At 41.1% G+C, this 19870-nt stretch overlaps 1 protein-coding gene across 4 annotated transcripts in view; it reads left to right on the forward strand.

Annotated features, from left to right (window-relative positions):
- Positions 1-19870, forward strand: part of LOC106091123 (uncharacterized) — an 82855-nt gene that overhangs the window by 17548 nt on the left and 45437 nt on the right. The gene's annotated exons all lie outside the window — the stretch shown is intronic.

The following is a 19870-nucleotide window of genomic DNA, read 5'->3' on the forward strand; positions in this document are numbered from 1 at the left end:
CAGGACCTCAGTCACTTTTGGCGACGTAACTGTGACTGATCCAAAGAGATGCGTCAGGTTGTTCAACCGTCAATTTATTGTGCATCCCAAGTGTGACAGGGCAAGAAGGAGAGCCATTCGTCGTATCCGTGGCCGAGCATTAATATGGATTTCGAAGACTGCATAGCACAACAACAGCTTTGCATGCCATCACCGCACACATTTGCCGTGGCTTCAATCAGACCAGGCCATGTGATAGGACGGTCCTCGTGGCACTGGACCTATCGAAGGCATTCGACACGGTCAGCCATGCTAAATTATTTGAGGACATGGCATCAGGCCCCCCACCCATTGATGACATCTGCGATAGGTTGAACGTCTACCTCAACGAGCTTGCCTCATATTTCGCTGCAAGAAATCTGAAGATATCCGCCACCAAATCTTCAGCCACACTGTTCACTACAAATACGCGTGAGGTGAATTCTGAGCTGACTGTGATGGTCGATGGAGAATTGATTCCGACCATCAAGTGTCCCAAAATACTTGGCGTCACATTTGACAACTCTTACACATTCTCCCCACATGCCACAGCAATCTGCGATAAAGTCAAAAGTAGAAATAAGGTCCTCAAGTCACTTGCTGGCAGCACTTGGGGTGCAGACAAAGAAACTTTTGGACCACGTACAAAGCAATTGGCCAGTCTGTGGTAAGTTATGCAGCGCCATCGTCATGTGGTATCGTCAACTTTGTGACACGCAGTGGAATAATATTTAGGTCTGTCAGAATGCCGCTCTCCGAACTGCGACGGGCTGTCTCCTCAGTTCTCATGTAGACCACCTCCATCAGGAGACAAAAATCCTACCAGAGAGAAGACATAACTACATGCTGTCTAAGCAATACCTTTTGGGCTGTTAGCCGACCTCCCCCGGCAAACTAGAGTAGTTCTGGCTCAATTACTTTCCGGCAGATGCAGCCGCCTCAATTACTACAGAGCTAGGATTGATGCCGACGTGCATGATGTGTGTCCCGATTGTAACCAGGGATCGCACGATACACGTCACCTGTTTAACTGCCCGGCAATCCCATGGCAGCCGGTTGTACGTACCGGATTGACCCGATGGAATCTTCATCGGCAAGGGCTGCCGCCTCAGTGTACGTGTTCGTCTTTTTTCGTCATGGGAGAGGCACATCCCGGAGTGCCTTCTCCGTATGCTTTTGGTCCGTGCCGGGATTGAAAAGAACCCCGGACCCTGGTTCTGTTCCGTTTGCCAGAACCGCCTTCATCATCGGTCAGTGTCGGTGAGGTGTAACAGGTGCTTGGAGTGGGTACATTTCCGTTCTTGCTCTGGCCTAACTTCGCTACGGGAGTATAGTCATACTGGCTATGTCGCTAGGTGCTGTGCGAACTCAGCCAGCAGTGGGTCACAAGCGTCGCCGTCGTCGCCTTCGGCGTCCTCGTCGTCGGACTATGTGACCCCCCCGACCTCTCCCGTACGGCAATTTATGCAAAGACAGCACCCTAGCCCTACTATTGCCAGGCCAGTGTCGGGAAATGTATCGTTCCTGCAGTTAAACTGCAATGGACTGCGAGGCAAGATTGATGAGATTGTGGATTTTATGAGTCGGAAGAGCATATCGGTCGCAGCGATCCAGGAGACAAAGCTGACTAACACCTGCAGCTTGCACAGTTGTCACGGCTACAATGTGCTACGTAAGGATCGCTCAAGGAATGGAGGTGGGGGATTGGCCTTCGTTATACACCATTCCGTGCAGTATAGACCTATCTCGCCTGCGCTTGACGCTAGTGACCCATACATGGAATGTATGGGGGTAGCAGTCAAGTCTGGTACTGCCGAGATAGAGATATACAACGTGTATATACCGCCGGTTGGCAGCTGTGTCCCGATTAATGGCCAGGCCTACAGCCCCGACATAAGTGGGTTGCTATCTGGCCATAGTCGTCTGGTTCTGGGGGATTTCAATGCACATCACTCGTCATGGCATTCTCCCCTAGGCAACGACCAGCGTGGCATAGCTTTGGCAGAGCAGATAGATAGCTCCACGTTTTGCACGGTGAATGAGGATGCCCCCACTAGGATTACGAGGAGGTGCAGCAGCTCGCCAGACATCTCAATCGCATCCCCTGATCTCCTGAGTGACGTATCCTGGCAAGCCGTCATCTCTTTGGGGTCAGACCACCTCCCCATAATCCTCACCATCGACCGACCACCCGACTTCATAACCTCTGAGCGCCGAACGTTCATCAACTATAAGAAGGCCAATTGGACTGGCTTCAGAGAGTATACCAATCGCCGCTTCAATGAACTGCCACCCCCCTCTGATGTGCTTGTGGCCGAGAGGAAATTCCGAGACATCATCAACGCAGCAGCCGCTCGCTTTATTCCAGCCGGTCGAATACCGCAAGTGCGACCCAATATACTTGGCGTCAAGTGTCCCAAAATACTTGGCGTCACATTTGACAGCTCCTACACTTTCTCCCCACATGCCACAGCAATCTGCAATAAAGTCAAAAGTAGAAACAAGGTCCTCAAGTCACTCGCTGGCAGCACTTGGGGTGCAGACAAAGAAACCTTGTTGACCACGTACAAAGCAATTGGCCGGTCTGTGGTAAGTTATGCAGCGCCAGTGTGGTCACGTCAGCTTTGTGACACGCAGTGGAATAATATTCAGATCTGTCAGAATGCCGCCCTCCGAACTGCGACGGGCTGCCTCCTTAGTTCTCATGTGGACCACCTCCACCAGGAGACAAAGATCCTACCAGTGCGAAGACATAACTACATGCTGTCTAAGCAATACCTTTTGGGCTGTTATCGCAGAAATCATCCAAATCATCATCTTGTGGATAGATACCCACCGCCCAGAAGCCTTAAGGTAGATCTACATGATCTAGAGCGTGAGGTCCAGCGCTACAAGAGAGAACCTCTAGATCAAGCGGCATATCAAGCGGGTCTGAACAACATTCATGCAGACACGGTAGCAGACGCGTTAACTGGCTACCGGGTGAATGTAGTCCTTGGAGTACGACCGCCACCCATTGCACCCGAAGAAATCGACCTCCCCCGGCAAACCAGAGTGATTCTGGCTCAATTACGTTCCGGCAGATGCAGCCGCCTCAATTCCCACAGAGCTAGGATTGATGCCGACGTGCAAGATGTATGTCCCGACTGTAACCAGGGACCGCACGATACACGTCACCTGTTTAACTGCCCGGCCAGACCCACTCGACTCAGACCCAGATCCCTGTGGACGCACCCCATCTTAGTCGCGGAGTTCCTGGGTCTTGACACTCAACAGAATCAAGCAGACGAAAGATAGTACACAATAAACTGCTACAACAACAACAACAACAACTGCCCGGCCAAACCCACTCGACTCAGACCCAGATCCCTGTGGACGCACCCTTAGTCGCAGAGTTCCTGGGTCTTGATACTCAACAGAATCAAGCAGACGAAAGATAGAACACAATAAACTGCTACAACAACAAAGGTGAGGAGTGAACGTGTTTGTTGTTTTTATTACACATTAGGGCTTGCTTTTGTTTTTTTTTCATTCTGGTTGTCTAAATGATGTGTAATTTTAAAATACATTCGGTCAATATACGAGGGTTGAAGGCGAAATTCCTTGCGGCGCATGCACATATTCATTTTCACCGTCCTAATATTCCAGCTGTTTGTGAGACCCAGGTGCGTAGGATTCAGATCCACAGGATTTCTGGTTACAAGACTCTGTCTCTTTTTATTTCACATAGAGGCCTTGTGTTATATGCACCTGGACTTACAGGATCCTGAATTTAACTCCCATACACTGCACTTCGGATTTCTATAGAAAAGTCTAAACTCAGAAAGGGGGCTTCCATGAACGGCTTTGACGGCCTTTCTGATTCCATCTCAAATATTTTGGAGGATATTCCGGGCAGTGATACCGTTGTCGCTGGGGATTTCAATGTCCACAACTCCTCCTGGCTTTCCCTTTCGATTCATACGACTCCTGAAGGCCAATACGTTGAGCTTTTCCCTGCGCATAATGGTTTGGCGCACCTAGTGAACGAACCGACACACGCATGTGTCCAAGGGCACCAAAATAATACTCTTGACCTTTTTTTAACTTCACACCATGAAATGTATCAAGTTAATACTTTTGCACCTCTTGGTAACTCCGATCACAGCATTGTTTCAGCACCTTTTTCGTATTCTGCTCTTTGTTCAGCTTCCTCCCCAGTCCCGAAGCGGTCAAGAGATTCTTTCAGAATTTTAATTGTAAACTATGTTTTTTAGATGACGATAAAAATGCTACTACTGAAATAGTAGAGAAGATAATTTTAAATGGAGTGAGAAGATTTATTCCAATTAATACTATAACGGCTAAATCAGACGACAAAAGTTGGTTTAACCTGACATGCAGAGATGATGTCAGATCGAAAGAGGTGGCATTCAGGAACTGGCGCTTGGATCAAAATGCCTATACTGAACTGCAGTGCAAGCAGGCAAGATCTTCGTGTGCAAGATCTTCGTGTATGGGTTAGCTCTGCTGTGGCGTAATTCTTTGACCCAGAAATAAATGACTCGCAACGATAGACGCCCACGTCTATAAACTTCAATAGCTACAAAAAGAATAATACAAAATAGAGATTCCTTGCAAAATCAATCACGAGTGGACAATCAATTCTATGCCTATCTGATCCTGTGACAGGTGTTACGTCATCGGAGTGTGTTACGGAGTGTATATCTCACTACGCCTTTGGCAATTGATTACGCCCTTAGTTCTGACAATCATCCCTAGACTTAACCACTACTTACATATCCGGGTTTGCTCTTTTGTTAACCTTCATACTCTAGATAAGAAAACTTTTTAAACGTTCATTTTCAATATTTATTCTTATAAGACGTAGAATGAGATAGACAATTCATGGTATACAACTTAAATCTATGTATGTATGTTGTTGTTGTTGTATGTTGGGAGTAATGGGAATTTTTTTTAAGGTAATTAAATATTTTAGAAAAGGAAAAATGCACGTAACACTTCAATTTATATGTACATACAAAGTTTTAAGGTTAAACAAATTAAACCAATTATTTGTTATTAACATATACTTATGTAAAACCGGTTTTCAGTATGGATATAATTTTTAATTTTAAATTATGTGTATAAAGGACAATTCTGTGTATAGAGGACAATTCTGGGTAGAATTGACAATTCTATGTTTTAATGATAGGTCTGGGAATAAGGACAATTTTGGTAGCTTATATTATTTTTGCTTACATTACTTATATTTGGTTTCTAGTGTAATGCTTAGTTAAATTGAATTTATCGATAAAACCAGGCTATCAGTTCTCGGTTGCGCCAACTGTAGCAGCCCTCTTTGGCTCTTGTTTTTGTTTCGATACGCTATTTCTGATACAGTTCTTATCCATCTCCGAAAGGGTTTGCTACGGCTTTTTCGTGTTTAGGAATTTAACACGGCAGAGAAGTAATTTATATGTTTTCTTTAAAAATTCCATTTAGTAACTTTTTGTTGATGTTTATTTTTCGCTCTGAGGCTGTATTTTGGTTTATTTCAAACAACAATATTTTTTTAATGTTCTCGTTTTTTGTTCTTTCGTTTCGTTTAAAATGTCTACGATTTAATTATACCGTTTAATACGATTTCTCAGTAATACTGATATTTTATTTTAATTTCTTGTAGAGCATCATGGTTATACACATGGGGCGATGGAAAAATAACGTCTTCACATTGCTCGCTTTATTCACTTTTAAATACCAGTGAACTCGCCAAATAATTTTTTTTGTTTATGATGAAATTTGCAGGTTCGATATTTTTGTTTTGGATCTTAGGTTAGGTTGAAAATAGGCTGCAGATATTTATCGGCCCTATGCCACTATGGACATACACCTAAGCCAGTAATCGACTTGTTGTGCGCTCTAAAAACTAAAAAGTACGTTAAGTTAGGGTTAGGTTGAAAAGAGGCTGCAGATATTAATCCGCCCCATGCCACAATGGACATACACCTAAGCCAGTAATCGGCTTGTTGTGCGCTCTAAATCGTATGCCCTTTCATTTCCGTTATGGCCCCGCACCCAAACGATGCGGATTTTCCCATCCTCAGAGAAGGCGTTAATCTCCTTCTTACACTGCAAGAATGTTCGTGACCTTACCGTCCTTGTTGTTATTGCCCTTATGGTAATTTTTCTGTCGGTAAAGATTCCGCATTCCGTGATCGCCCGGAGATCCGGGCCTGCAGGACCGTATTGTGGTCAGGCAGTCTAAAACAGATCTCAGTCCCTGGGTTCTCAATGTAAATCTCTTAGACCTCTGGGTCTAGCCAGATAGAATAATACCAGATACAATAATAGCCAATGCCAGATATAATTATTCATAGCATATCTCTTTAGATATAATTATGTATAGCGGATATAATTATATCTGGCCCCAAATCCAATTATATCTACTACCAGATATAGTTATATATATCATCAGATATAATTATATATAATTGGATATGGCGGATCCATATGGATCTAATTAGATCCAGCTATATCTTATCCGAGATAAATTTGGATCTGACCATATCAATTTGTTTTACTCGGGTTACTATGAAAAGATGATGAAGACTAAAAACGGATCCCCCCTTTTTTGACAAGTCCCGCAAACATTTTGAGGATCATGAATTGCGTATCTGCACCTGGAATCTCCTCACTCTTTATAGAGAGTATACGCACTATGGTGATGGCTTTTTTACAAACTCATATCCCTGTATCATATTTTGATGAGTTTTTATTTAAGATTATATAAAATTTAACATAAAAGATAATTCGTTTAAAAAATCTCGCGCACAAAACGATTTAAAAAATTTCACACAAATTTTATTACAAAGAGGTTTGTGCGTGACGTTTTTAATAGAATAAAAGTTATTTTAGTGTTTAATAAAATAAATATTTATTCGTACAACAGGAAACAATTTTTGAGAAAAACATAATCAAAGTCAACAATCAAATGAAAAGGTTTAAATTCACTTGCCGGGTAGAAACGTAGTGTAAAGAATACTTATTAGAGTGATGGACTTTTATACAACTCAGTTTCCCAGTATCACATTTTGATGAGTTTTATTTAGAGAATTTTTTAAATATAAGGCGATTCGATTAATAACAACCTCACGAAGATATGGACGAACAGACCAAGGATATTTTCTGCGATGTTAAATGATATTAAAATCGTGGGAAATTTTAATGCGAAAAAAGGAAGGAAGGAAAATATCTTTGGGCCAACAGTCGGAATATGTAGCCTACACGAAGAAACTTTCGGTAATGGATTGACGCTAATAGACTTCGCCGCTGCAAAGAACATCGTAGTTAGTAGCACCAGATTCCACCATTAAAGATTAAAACACGAGAAACAAAATAGATCATGTTGTGATAGATGGAAGGCATTCAACCAGCTTGTTAGATGTACTATCGATTCGAGGGGCGAGCATCGATTCGGCTGACCCAATTGCTTCAAGAAAGCACTCCTTATACCGATGATGTAACGGCACAATGGCAGTCCATTGCCCACTCCATTGAAAATGCCGCGAAATCGGTACAGGAAGCCTCCCCCAAAGAACCAAGATTGTCGAAATGCTATTAAAGCCAAGAATGCGGCATACAGAGCGACCCTGCAATCAGTAGCAACGCGCAAGATGAAGAAGGGGTATCGGAAGAAAAAGAGAGGAGAAACGTCTATACCGCAGAAAGAAAATGGAAATGGAATGACGTGAGTGTGAGCGAATCGAGATGTTCAGGAGCCAGAATGAAGTCCGAAAATTCTACCAAAGAATTAAACATCAAACCAATGGCTTCGGTACAGTCACATTCTCACGCAGAGACATAGAGGGAAATCTGGTAAATGGTACAGATAGTGTGATGATAATATGGATAGAACACTTTTCCCAGCAATTTTATAACCTCGGTACCGCCGTGAAACAATTGATACCAGTTTTGAAATAAAACAAATGATGATATTGGCTAAGAAATGCTACTTTGGATTGAGCATGCAGCTGAGGAGCAAAGCCACCTCCTGGCAGATGAATATTAAACTATACAATTCATTATGCTGTTGCATGGCTCCGAAGCATAGCTATTTCCGAAAGCAGATGACGCAGTACTTAGAGTGTTTGAGAGAAAAATCCTTCGTAAACTATATGGACCAGTTTGCGTTAATGGAGAATATAGGAGTCGTATGAACCACGAGCTGTATACCGACGATAACATAGTTAAACGTATCAAAATACAACGGTTGCGTTGGGTAGGTCATGTTGTCAGAATGTATGAAGAAGCCCCAGCAAAGAAGTCTTTTGAAGGCGATCACTTGGACGACCAAGAGCACGATGGAAAAATCAAGTGGTGGGAGACACCTCAAAACTTGGCGTGAGAGATTTTAGGAGCGCATGGAACGTTATTGTACGTTCGACTAATGGGACCAATGTTCTATCATTGCCAATTTTAGTAAGTAAGTAAGGTTATTTCGAAACACTGTGAACTCATCAGTTTACGGACTGATTTAGACCATTTGTGGCACAGTTATTAAAAGTCGAAACAAAACGCTACGTGCAAAATTTCAGCCAGAATTGCGCATTCTCTAGAAGCTCAAGAACTCAAATCGGGAGATCGGTTTATATGGCAGCTATAGCAGGTTATGTACTGATTAGGCCATACTTGTACAGTTGTTGAAAGTCATACCAAAACACCACGTGCAAAGTTTCAGCCAAATGGGATGGTAATTGCTTTCTAGAGGCTCAAGAAGCAAAATCTGTGATCGGTTTTTATGGCAGCTATATCACGGCGATCGGTCCTTTGAACCGGAACGAGCTTGCTCACCTACAGGAGCTTGACGGTGATATCCACCTCTACATGAAAATGTGGCTACAACAATATCAGGTTATATGCCAATATGATATGATAATCATAATATTTATTTTATGATTTCACATACAACAAGACTTTATCACAAAATGAGTGTGTTTTTAGACCATACTTGGCACAGTTTTTGGAAGCCATACCAAAAAGCACGTAGAATTTCAAACAAATCGGATAAAAATTAGTTTATATGGGAGCTATATATACAAATTAATCGATTTGGCGTTATCGTGCTTCGTCCGGGGAAATATTATGTTTTGGGGAATGTTTTTATACAATATATGATATACAGGATATCATAATATCTACAAATTATATTGAAATACCAAAGAATTGTATCTTTACATTATCTGAAGAATACAAGCTAATCAGATGGATATTTTAACCGGATAGTGACCTCAATCAAACGTGTAAACGTGGACATACTTCGTATAGAAGCAACAAAAGTAAAAACGTGCTAAGTTCGCCCGACTATATTTCTGGCAAACAAGGCAAAAATTGCGGCCGTAGAACACTAATCAGGACATCGGTTTATGTAGGAGCTATATCACTTTATACTTCGATTTGGGCAATACTTAATACCCATGTTGGTATTCGCAACAGAACGTGCAAAATTTCAGCCAAATTGAACAACAATTTCGACTTCCAGGGTAGGTGTCAAAACGGGAGTTCTGTTTAGGTCCCCAACGACCTACATGAATACAATCCTATGAAGCCGGTTGTATGTACCGGATTGACCCGATGGAGTTCTTCATTGGCAAGGGCTGCCGCCTAAGTGTATAATGCTACGACAACAACAACAACACATACATCACTAAGAAGTTTCTGTGCAAAATTTCTTGCGGATTCGGCCGCAATCGTGATTTCGACAGAAGGACCGACGGACGAACATAGCTAGATCGACTTAGATTGTCAAGACGTTCGAGAATATAAGTATTTTAAGGCTTGCAGATCAATATTTCTAGGAAGTATACCTCCCATCCTATGGTGGTGGGTACAATAAAGTCTCTGGTCTGGAGTTGCACCCAAAGTCTCCGGATATAAATCCGTTTGAAAATCCGCGGAATATCGTTAAAACTCTAATAAGACGATTACGTTTGTCCAATTCAGATGAATTCTGAATAGTCATTTAAGCTTCGTAGTTATTTATACTACTTTTGGTTTGTCAGAACTAATCAGAGTCCATGTATAGAGTGGTCAAGGCACTTCTTAAATGCAAGAGATTGTTACCTAAGTATTAAACTGTTATAACCCAACTTTATTCCTTTCGTAACTCAAGCCTTGCATTCCTTTTCTAATTTTGCAGTTTTTCCACGCAGGTGATGGCGAATGGAAAATAAGTAATCGGAGGGGAGAAAGAGGGAGTAGTGTTTATTCACATTTGTTTTAAATTTCTGGAGGTCGTAAGTAGTGGGAACGATACATGGGAGTATATTCCATCTTCCTGCGTGACGCATTTTCGAGTTGAGTTACATAAATTTTTTGGTTATACGAAAGAGATTTCTTCGAAATACTTTTAGTGTAGAAAGGGGTTTAAACGTACTTTAAAATGCGTATAAGCGCATGTTTTTTTTATATGAGAAAAATTCGATCATAAAATTCTGTACCGTACACGACAAAAAATGGTAGCTTAAGCGAATTTTGCGTAATAGACCTAAACAAACTTATTACGTTAAATTACATGGATACGAAATTCTTGTTGTAGCAGTTTGTTGTGTTCTATCATTCGTCTGCTAGTCCAGACTGATCTGGGTCTTAGTCTAGTGGGTTTGGCTGGGCAGTTAAACAGGTGACGTGTGTTGTGTGGTCCCTGGTCACAATCGGGACATACATCTTTCACGTCGGCATCAATACTTGCTCTGTGGGAGTTGAGGCGGCTGCATCTGCCGGAACGTAATTGAGCCAGAACTACACTGGTCAATTTCTTCAGGTGCAATTGGATGCGCTTGTTCTCCAAGGACTACATTCACCCGGTAGCTATTTACAGCATCAGCTACCGTGTCTGCTTGAATGTTGTCTGGACCCGCTTGATATGCCACTTGATCTAGAGGTTCTCTCTTGTAGCGCTGAACCTCACGCTCTAGATCATGTAGATCTACCATAAGTCTTCTGGGCGGTGGATACCTATCAACAAGATGGTGATTTGGATGGTCTCTGCGACAACAGGCCAAAAGGTATTGCTTAGTAGCATGTATTTATGTCTTCGCACTGGTAGGATATTTGTCTCCTGATGGAGGTGGTCCACATGAGAACTGAGGAGGCGGGGGTGGAATGGAGGATAGGAAGAATTTATCAACCCGCCTTGGGGAACTCCCTGTTTCATTCTACGGTGTTTCGACTTCTTATCCCTAATTCCACAAATGACTGGCGACCACATAGATAATTCGCGACCCAGCGTTTCATGCCTGGCTGAAGGGACGTGTTGGTCATGTCCTTAAATAGTTTGGCATGGCTGACCATGTTGAATGCCTTCGATAGGTGCAATGCCACGAGGACCCTACTATCACATGGCCTAGGCTGATTGAAGCCACTGCTAATGTGTGCGTTGATGGCATGCAAAGCTGTTGTTGTGCTATGCAGTCTTTGAAATCCATGTTAATGCTCGGCCACGGATACGACGAATGGCTCTCCTTCTTGCGCTGTCACACTTGAGATGCACAATAAATTGACGGTTGAACAACCTGACGCACTTCTTTGGATCAGTCACAGTTACGTCGCCAAAAGTGACTGAGGTCCGGTCATCCCGTCTACCGGGGTTCGACAGTGACTTAACAGTAGACCACACCTTGCATAAACCAGTGTCTAAATTACATTGCTCCATGTGTTCCAGCCACAAATTCCGCTTATGGTCGTTGACTAACCTGTTAATTTCCAGATTCAGCTCACTGATTCTGGGGTTAGTGGGGTCTGTACAATGAAACCCATCACGCTCATCTGCGAGTACCACTGCCTGCGCCGGGAAATTGGGCCGCACTTGGGGTATTCGACCGGCTGGTATAAAGCGAGTGGCTGCTGCGTTAATGATGTCTCGGAATTTCCTCTCGGCAACTAGCACATTCGGAAGAGGTCGGGGGGTCACATAGTTCGACGACGAGGACGCAGAAGGCGATGACGACGACGCTTGTGACCCTCTGCTGTCTATGTTCGCACAGCACCTTGCAACATATCCCGTAGTGACGTAAGACCAGGACAAGATCGGAAATGGACCCACTCCATGCACCGGTTACAACTCACCGCCACCGACCGATGATGGAGGCGGTTCTGGCAAACCAAACAGAATCAGGGTCCGGGGTTCTTTTCAATCCCGGCACAGACCAGAAGCGTGTGGAGAAGGCACTTCTGGATATCCCTCTTCCATGACGATAAAAGTACGAACACGTACACTGAGGCGGCAGCCATTGCCAATGAGAATTCCATCGGGTCAATCCGGTTCGCACAACCAGCCATGAGAAATAAATTCGTGTTCGCAATGAATAAAAAGAATAAAAAGTCGTCATCGCTACCAATATCTAGGGGTGTACTACAAGGATCCATATTAAGAGTCCTACTTTTTTCGATTTACGTAAATGATCTTTTGCAATGTGCTTTAGTGTTTCCCCAAACATCCCATTGCGGAACAAATTAGAGGAAAACTAACTTCTCACAATATCAATTGAGTGCTGGCCGTTTCAAATTTAAACTCAATGATAAGGGGACCTCCTGTTTTATGCCGAGTCCGAAAGTCGTGTCACTGAAAGTGACACCTCTTGGTTGAGAAGTTGTACATGACTGAAATACTCACAAATGTTGCCAGCATTTGGTGAGGGGATAACCACCGCTGGAAAAATGTTTTAAAGTGTTCTCCCCGGCAGGATTTGAACCTGGGCGGTGGCTCCCGATCTACCCGAACAATTATCATACTGCGAGGAGTGGCATTGGTAATATAATGGACGCTGTTCGTCAAGTGAACTTTAATTTAATTGGCTATGACAGAATATTTGTTCCACTAGCCGAACATAGAATAGCGTTCTAAGCGCCTCGATTTTCTGCGCTCATTCTAAAATCTCTGACACCAAGTTTCGAGGTGTATCCCACCACTTGATCTTTCCATCGGGCTTTTGGTCTTCTCGGTTTGCGTGTACCACCGTGTTTGCTTTCAAAAGATTTCTTTGCTGGAGCTTCTTCATCCATTCTGACAACATGACCTAGCTAACGCAGCCGTTGTATTTTGATGCGTGTAACTATGCTATCGTCGTCATACAGCTCATATAGCTCGTGTTTCATACGTCGCTTATATTCTCCATTATCTACCTCTCCGTGGTAGATAAAGTTTCTGACTGTCTCAAAGTTGTGGTTGCCAACTTTCTCCATTTTCTTTATCTGCTCGGTTGTGCAAGGCTTTTTGGGAGTTGAAACCATCCATTACGTCTTATCTCCATTTACTGCCAGGCCCATTTTCACTGACTCTTTTTCGATTCTTTCAAAGGCTGCAGTTACTACTCGACCGACCAATGATATCGATGTCGTCGGCATAGGCGAGTAGCATGTGTTCTCTTGTTATTAGTGTGCCATATCTATTCACATCTGCATCTCATATAATCTTCTCCAACAGAATATTAAAGAGATCGGAGAGATTCTTTCCTATTCTTAATGAGGAAAGCGTTTTAGCAAGTGTCATCGTGCAGAGTCTTATTAATTTTGCAGGGATACCAAACTCAGACATGGTTTGAAATACCTTTGAACGTAAAGGAGTACCGAAGGCGGCTTTGTAGTCAACAAAGAGATGGTAGGTGTTGATTTGTCCTTCTTGGGTCTTTTCCAGGATTTGGCGCAGTGTGAATATCTGGTCCAGGCATTTGTTGTGTTTGCAGCTTTTCAATGTCCAGCTTCCGTGCAGTGTCAGGTCGTACTTTCCTCGCCATGTGCAAACGGGTGGGAACCTTTGCTGCAATAAGGTAATGATCCGAATCTATATTCTCTCCACCGATCGATCGTACATCCATCACGCTGGATGAATGCCTTCCATCTATCACAACGTGATCAATTTGGTTACTCGTGTTTTAATCGGGTGACAGCGACGTGGCTTTGTGAATATTTCTTTGTTGAAATCTGGTGCTACTAACTACCATGTTTTTTGCCGCGTCAAAATCAATCAGCCTCAACCCATTACTAGAGGTTATCTCGTGGAGGCTAAACTTTCCTTCCCTATCTACGCATTAAAATCTCCCAGAACGATTTAAATATCATGGGCGGGGCAGCGGTCATATTCTCTCTCTAGGCGCTCGTAGAAAATATCCTTGGTCTGCTCGTCTTTGTCTTCCGTCGGGGCATGGGCACAAATAAGGCTGATGTTGAAGAATTTGGCTTTTATGCGGATTGTGGCTAGCCTCACATCCACCCGAGCAAAGCTGGGGATAAGGTGTTCCAGTCTCCGACTAACCACAAATCCACAGCCAAATTCATGCCTCGTGTTATAGCAGCTATAGTATAGTTCGTCACCGTTTGGTGTTGTAGTGACGCCTTTCCCAGTCCATCGCACTTCCTGTAAGGCGGTAATATCTGCCTTGTACTTCTCTAATACATCCGCCAGCGCGTATACTGCACCTTCTCTATAAAGAGTGCGGACATTCCAGGTGCAGATCCGCCAATCATGGTCCTCTAATAGTTTTCCGGGGGCGGGTTACTGGCCCAGAGCCCCAATCGCATGGGTGTTGGGGCGCCCTCGTTGTGGCGAGCCGCTTGCTCCAAGATCCGACGCTCGCCTCCAGCCGCCCCTAACCTGGGAACAGATGCTGATGTTGGCCATTGGTTATTTGAAGGCGTCAATAACTCGCCTTGTCATCTCGAGTATCATTGGCAGTGCCACCTGACTCCTCACTGAGACTCTCCTCTCGAAAATAGCTGATTACCCGCGGCTGCATTTGTGCAGCTACTCCGCATAAAAACGGAGCTTTCCACCATCCGTAACATGTGGACGAGCCCGGTAGCTTTCAGCTAAGCTTCCCGTGATAACGATGGACACCACACAAGTCGGGTTTGACTTCCAGCCTGTGTGGTGCTCATAGTTATCCCGTGTCGGCCGGGCGTCAAGCAAACACAGATTTGAAAAAATTTTCTTGTGGGCATCAATTCCTTGATTGGCTTGAACTCATCCAAGCCCAAATGTCTAATAATAAGAAAAAAGTCGTCGCATACACCTTCTACTGAACGGCGAACGCATTGAAATTGTTGACCATTCCAGAAATTCGGGATTAATATTCAATTCAACATTAACCTAGTCCAATCACATCGCAAATATTACTGGGAAAACCTACAATAAACTATAAGAATTATGGACCACACAGCCTTATACACCACAACATATTAGAATAATGCTTGTTAAAACGTATGTCATGCCTAATATTTTATACAGGTGTGAAATATTTTCATATTGCGATTCTGCAAATAAGCAACGGTGCAGTAAGATATGTTTATAATATACGTAAATATGACCATATATCGCCGTTTAGAAATGGGATATACGGGGTATCACTAGATGATCTGTTAAAAATTAGTGTCTTATCTTTCCTACAAAAGATAATTTAACTTAAAAGATCCAGACTATTTATATGATCGACTAAACTTTTCTAGATCAAGCTGAGGAAATAAATTAATACTATTCCGGCATAAAAGTCTTTTATCCGAATGGCAATTTTTCATTCATGCAATGCGATTGGGTTGCCCAAAAAGTAATTGCGGATTTTTTAAAAGAAAGTAAATGCATTTTTAATAAAACTTAGAATGAACTTTAATCAAATATACTTTTTTACACTTTTTTTCTAAAGCAAGCTAAAAGTAACAGCTGATAACTGACAGAAGAAAGAATGCAATTACCGAGTCACAAGCTGTGAAAAAATTTGTCAACGCCGACTATATGAAAAATCCGCAATTACTTTTTGGGCAACCCAATATTTTCAAATATGCTCTTCATACATTTTTTGCCGTCAATAATAATTAATAAAAGCAAAACTAATTGTTAATTAAGTTTTATCTTAAGCTCTTTTGACCTAAGTTCCGTAAATAAAAATTCCTTTTTATTTTATTTGTCCCAACGTTTCGTCAATATTTGTTGACGTCTATTTATTTAAAACATTATAATTAGCTTACAATAAATTAAGTTAATTATATTTTCATGAAGATTTTAAATAAATGTAATGTTTTAATTAAACATACGTATCCGCTGAAGATGTCAACAAAAATTGACGAAACGTTGGGACAAATAAAATAAAAAGGAATTTTTATTTACGGAACGTAGGTCTAAAGAGCTTAAGATAAAATTTAATAAAATCGACTTGGACCAAGAAAATCTGAATACAAAAGTAATTGTTATTGATACTGTGATGTACATTTGGTTTATAGTTTTGGAACTTTGAATTTCAAAATTACTGAAAATTGTAGTAGGCTCAAAATTTTAATTTTTTTTTTTTCTTTGGAAGAAATGTCAGACTGAATTCAATTTCATTTTTGGTGTACATAATTTTTCATTTCAATTCAAATTTCATACTGTTCGGTCGTAATAATAAGAAAATTTTCTCAAATATAAAATTAAACGGAGAAAAGAAGAACTTAGGATAATTTTGCAAGAATAGGTAAGGAAATAATTTCAATTTGTTTTTTTTTGCAAGATGATAAGTAAGATGTTATTCTAGGCATTTATACTTCGGGATTTCAGAAAGAAAATTAGCAAAGAATTGGTTCCCGGAAACTTATGCTAGTGATTGGAATTTTAAATCGCAATCCAACTCATAAGGACGCATAGCCCCATTATAGGCATATTTGGGGGCACATTTGGAGTCCAGCATTTTGTCAATTGGATTGTTGAAGATTACAAATTTTTTTTTTTTTGAAAATATTTCTGTTTCTCCCTACAAGCAACCAGGACTGACATATAGTTCTGGTATCCATAAGGATACCAGAACACTACCCGGATTTTACGATTCCAACAATGAATGGAACGTTTTTGGAACATTTTAACCAAAATTAACATTTTGAAGGAAAATTGATAAGAAAAACAGTGAAAAAAGTCAAATTTAAATATAATGTCAAAACAAGTCTTAATGGAGCGTTAACAGGAATTACATCAATGAAATAGATTAAGCTTTCACCCTAATTTAATATACATAGACACCTTAACTTAATTATCTACGAGCATCTCAAAAGTTTAACCCTCTTTTGCCATATCTAACTACCATGTCAACAACGATCGTCAACTGGCCAGATGACAACGTGGGACAATTGCGGTAAGTCTTTGATTATTTTCTCTTCCATTTGTTAAATCTTTGGAATGCTCGGAATATTAAAACAAAATACTCATTTTATCTACATAACATTTCAATAAGATTTTTTTTTTTAATTTAACGTCATAACATTACAATTAGGAATTAGAAATAAGTTCAGAATAATAACACATTTACATTAATAATTTATATTCCGTTTTATTTTTCATTACACCCTAATACACATTTTATTTTACATTTATTGTCATTGAATCACTGCATTTTAATTAATCTCTTCCACTCAACCAATTTTATGAATTTTTATTAATTTCTATAATATATATTATAATGTTTTTGTAAACGCCGTTTTTCAATCACGAAAGGTTCGGTACTCTTGCTAAAGGATACTCTGGAGGGCAGTTAGGTATTCAGATACTTTTCTGCACGGCAGGGTGGGTGTAGGATACTATGTGACCAATTGACATCTTTGGTCACGCCTTCTTATTAACGTCATTCTCCTACGACTTCTATACTTTTCCTTTCCATCTGTCTATTATCATAAGAGCTACCTAAATTTTCTTTATGTAATTGCATCCATGCCTATTTCTGTTGGAGAAAGAACGCCCCCCAAGACTGAGCACGGCTGGGGCCAGTAGGTAGCCAGTTCCAAGGTGAATAGGGCCATTATATGGTAGATCGTTACATAATTAAATGGCGCCCAACGTGGGGCACTCAGCGTAGATATTTGGTCAATTCTGACTTAAACATTTTGATAAATTTCAAGAAAAGAAAACTTGCTGAGGTCTCAAATTTTCTCTTTATACATTTCTCTCCTTTCACTTTTTCCGTCTTTTTTGATTGCAATACAGGATTTGTGTTTATTTTAATTGATAATTACACTAGTTTGCATCAAAGGTTCTATTCTTTTTCTATGATCCACTAGACATGAGTTTTATGGAGTTTTAGTTCTGGACATTTTTGGAGCTATACCATATAATCTCAGTCTCCTATTTTCCTTCGTCTATTTTTTTAAATTAATTGTGATTGAGATTTTTGAGTTTGGATGAATTTCGGATTTAAACTCTCATATTGGTTTAAAACTTTTCTGCTGGTATTTACAAATTATTCAGGTGGAGAGTTTTAATTCTGGATAAATTTCGGTATTATACTCCATTCAGAATAATGCTGTATAACAGTTTCTTTTATGGCGTTAGTTGGAGGAAGCAGAGTGAACTTTAGCCTTGAGATACTCAAACCGAGTAGTGATATTAGAGATATAGCTGTTATATTTGTTTGTTTAAATTACCTTTTGAATTGGGGACCATATTTTTTTTTTTTTGTTTTGTTGAAATCATTTATATTTATTTCTATTTTACTTAAATAATGCCGGTTTCACATAGTAGGGATAACTCCGTTGTCCGTGACTCTGGTCAAGCTAATGGGGAACGTGCGATTGATTTGGAAAGCACTGATTCTAATCGTATGGGTAGGACAAGGTCGGAAACCAGACGACTTCAAAGACGAAGTCTGAGCCTGACGAGGCAAGTTGATAATTCGGTGCAGTCAGAGTTATCGCAACCGATGGGTGAGAGTCGAATTCGTGATGTAGTGTCGTCATCGATCAATGAGTTTCGAAATGAAATTACATCAATTATTGCGAGTCAGTTAAGTGCGGCATTAGGCGGCTTGAATTTGAATGGTAATTCGGATTCAAACCAATCTACCATTAGAAGAGAACAATTGCCCATGAGAAATGAGAATCCTATGGAAGCAATGCCCACTTCACAGGACAGTTCTGAAAAAGTCCTGAACATTATTCGTAATTGGAGACTGTCGTTTTCAGGAAGTAAAGATGGAATAGCGGTTGAGGAGTTTGTGTACAGAGTGGAAACTATGACAGACAACACACTTAGGGGAAATTTCACCCTATTGTGTAAATACGTACATCTTTTGTTTGACGGAAATGCCTTGGAGTGGTTTTGGCGTTACCATAAGAAGAATCGCAGTTTGAATTGGTTTGAGCTGTGCGGTGCCCTTAAAAGGCAGTATAAAGAGTTTTATAATGATTACGATATTAAGGACGAAATTAGGCGTAGACGACAAAGACCGAGGGAGACATTTGACGAGTTCTGTGACGCAATTATGGTCTTGTGTGACAAACTATCAGCACCTCTTTCCGATGAGGAGATTTGTGGGACTATGTTGCGTAATTTGCGACCAGAATTGAGACATGAACTCCTTCATATAGATATTACTCATGTATCGGAGCTCAGAAAGGCAGCACGAAAACATGAGAAATTCATGGATGATATACAGTGGTCAAATAAGAATCGTAGTGTCGGGAACAAGTCATATTTAAATGAGTTAGATGAATATGAGGAAGGATCTGAGACTGATTTGTGTGAAGTTAGCAGATCTATGGTATGCTGGAACTGCGATGAGCAAGGACACGGCTACAAAGAATGCATAAAGGAGAAAACGACGTTCTGCTATGGCTGTGGTAAGAAGAACACATACAAACCAAGTTGTCCAGAATGTCAGAGCACGGGAAACTCCTTGCGGGATGTCCCTCGTCCGAAGAGAGGACATCCATTGAACCACATGAAGAAATAAAGAAAGACATAAAATTTGCTGCTGAAGACAAATCTACTAATTTATTCTCTGCAGCCACATCCTCTAATACCCGAATAAGACGTAATACAGATAGAATGAGGAATTTTTGGAATAAGTTGAAGGTTTTCAGAAAG

This window comes from Stomoxys calcitrans, chromosome 2, assembly GCF_963082655.1.
Source record: "Stomoxys calcitrans chromosome 2, idStoCalc2.1, whole genome shotgun sequence".
Lineage (NCBI taxonomy): Eukaryota > Metazoa > Arthropoda > Insecta > Diptera > Muscidae > Stomoxys > Stomoxys calcitrans.